Here is a 3,206-nt window from a genome sequence, read left to right as displayed (position 1 = left end):
TCCCTTTTAAATCCTGACCAAGGTCTCTGTCTTCTGGCTCCATTGTTTACGCAGCCTCATCTGTGAGCACAGTGGGAGTTTTTCATGAGCCCTGAGTGTACCGCGGAGATTCTGCATGTGACCTTAAACATTTGCATGCACAAGGAGAATTATATATGTGTCCGTGCTGAAGGCCAGAGCCCGACCCCGTGCAGGAAGAGCCATTGTTATTTTGACATTTGCTACGGAAATTGGAATTTATGTGAAAGAGTTTCAAGACAGATAACCTATAGTGATAGCAAGAATCAGACTCTAATTTTAACCTGAATGGCATTTTCCTCATACTTGACACTTTGGCACAAAGAAATCTGAAGTTCCCAGCAGTGTATAAGGAAGCATTTCTACAATATTTTTATATTTTGTCTCCAAGGTGGGTATGGCAACAAAACAAAACCAAAAAAAGACAAAGTTTGTTAACACAATACAGTTCTGTTGATGGCTACAACTGTGCAAGTATTCAATTTTTTCAGAGTCCACAAACTATTTAACTTTAAATGATACTTTAAAGAAAAAAAAGAGTATTAAAATAATATGTTCAGAGAGTTTTACTCTAATTAAAGTTTGTGTGTTCAGATGTCCTTAGTTTTAGTTAAAAATCTGAAATTACTAGAAATCTGCAAATTTTTCATTATTGCTTTAAAAATTCTTATTATCCGTCTGCTTATGTGATTTAAATAACATCATCTGAGCTCAGTATTGAAATATTTTTCAGCTACATTATTAATTATAGGTAAAGCAACTTTGTGTTTGCACTTATATATTTGAAATTACGCTGTTTCCTTCCTGTTACCATTTATAAATCGAAAACGTCCCCCTTGGCCTTGTTAAACCCTGAACGATGTCGTCTAAATCCTCCTCCGTACGCTACGTAAGTTGATGACATACATTGGAAACTTGGCTTTCTTATATATATTTTAGCAGAACATTTCTTCATAAATCTAGACTGATTTGCTTGTATAACTTAATGCTGAATAATGAATGTGGTCTCAGGATAGTTTTGGTAACACACTCTTTAAGCGTGTCGGCCAAGTTGCACACGGTTGGGGGGTGTATGTGTGTGTTTGAGAGATGGAGTGTGTGCGCACACAGGGTTAGATGACCGACTGGGCAGCGTGAAAGCACATTGTGGTAACTCCACTCAGGTCAAACTCTCTCCAGGGACTGGAAGTGGAAAGTGAATGCTGCCAGTTTGGACATCGGTCTATGACAACTGCTCTCAGCAGCATCTCATCTGACAGACCTATTAGTACTGACGCCAACACATGAGCACAGAACAGACACACAGCAGTATAAACACAGAGCACCAGTACAGTAGGGGGAAGCCGTGCCATAAAACAAAGTATAGGCAAAATTGTTGACATCTGTCTTCTCTTCATATGTCTTAAATATACACCAGCCATGCGAGCACACGCATCACCAGTAGGCAGTAAAGGCACATTTCATATGGTGCCTACTTAAACACATCACAAATCTCAGACCACAGGGTGAGAGACATTTGTGTTTCATTTCCGTTCATGTACTATTCGCCAATGGCCACCTCTTCCCCACAAAGAGGAAATTGAAACATCAAACCCCTGCGATTATCCAAAATATAATTATTTTCAATTGATGTGCGACATCAAGAATGGTCACTCTTGGTTGAGGTGCAGTTGGGTTTCATGAAGACAGTATAAATTAAAAAATATCTAGGTACGCCATCCAAAATAGCTCACGACTCGGGGGCAAGCTAAAATTGCCCGTGGCACTTTGAAATCTTGGTTTTACCCAACGCATGGAAGGAGAAGTGTTTGGCAGCGCTGACCGAGGATTAGACAAGTTCCAGCCCTTCTGAGTCTCCTCAGCTCTTTGTGTGATTCTTTTCAACTGGCATCCCTCTAATAACTTCAGTCAAATATTGTGGTGCCAAAGCACAGAAAGAAACCCTGTTTTTATCATTTGTAGAACAATCAAGAGACACAATATGGTGAAGAGACTCTTGGACACATATATTGGGTCATGCAAGCAGCTGAGATTTCTTTTCAAAGCTGCTTGATTTTGTGCTTAAGCTTCTTTTCGTGCCTGAAATTGAATTTGTTAATGGCCAGTTATTAGTGGATTAGAATGTGGATCTTGGTAATTCATGCAGACTTCATCTTGTGTATTGAATGTTTACCACTGATTAATGTGTTCTTCGGTCTGTTACTCATATTTTGTTTGGGTCGTGTCTTTGACGGTGAGTTTCAGGTTTCATTCCAACGTCACCGGATTATTCGTGCACGGCTCTGAACCGTGTGATCAGAGGTCTATGATTTGCTGCCTCGCTCTCAATCATCTGTTTTGGCTTTGATTTGTGCGGCTGACGTTGTTGCTCAGACACCCAGGTGTTTTTCATCAGTTCCATAAGAAGGAGTTTACTACTCACCTAAACCTTTCCATACGTAGAGGTGCCCTGTTCCCTCTGCTCAGGTTTCAGCTCACTGGAACTGATGGACCTCAGACAGAAAGCTCTGCTCCTTTGGACCCACTGATTGTTCAGGTTTTAGAAAGAAATCCTCGATAGAAGTAGGAGCTGTTGAGAGTTGTTGCAATCTGTTAGCTCCAAATGACTCCCGACCTGCTTCATTCACTGGTTTCTCTTCAGTTTCAAACAGTAGAGTTTACTTTCTGGTTCACACGAGACTCCAAACTCACACTCCTAATGCATTTTGAAGACTCTCTTGTGACTTATTGGAGAGTTAAACTTGTACAATATGCACTGCTTTTCATATATTAACATATAAAGTGAATGTGCAATATTATCTCGTTTTGGGATCAATTAAAACTTGAACTGTACCTGCACTGCACTTGAGTTGCAGTTAAAGTAGCTGTTTTTGGATAAATTCCTCTTATCTCTCTGCTTCAGTGTTTACTTTTGTGGATTCTATCAACTTGAAATTACATTTTTCCCTTTTAATTGGTATTTCAGCAAAAGTGTGAAAATTAAATTTACTAATCCTTTCGTGCTGTGCATCAGATGTCCATATTTCTTTTTCTATTTTATTTTTATGCTGCACCTCAGCTGCTGTTTTCTACAGGTAGGATTGTGGATTATTTGGGTGACGCATATACAACTTGAAAAATTGGAAACTTCGAGTTGACTTTGCTTGAAATGAAGTTGCAGCATTGTTCATTTGAGAGGAATCCAATCA

This window comes from Amphiprion ocellaris, chromosome 21 (genome assembly GCF_022539595.1).
Source record: "Amphiprion ocellaris isolate individual 3 ecotype Okinawa chromosome 21, ASM2253959v1, whole genome shotgun sequence".
NCBI lineage: Eukaryota > Metazoa > Chordata > Actinopteri > Pomacentridae > Amphiprion > Amphiprion ocellaris.
This window is presented reverse-complemented; position numbering follows the sequence as displayed.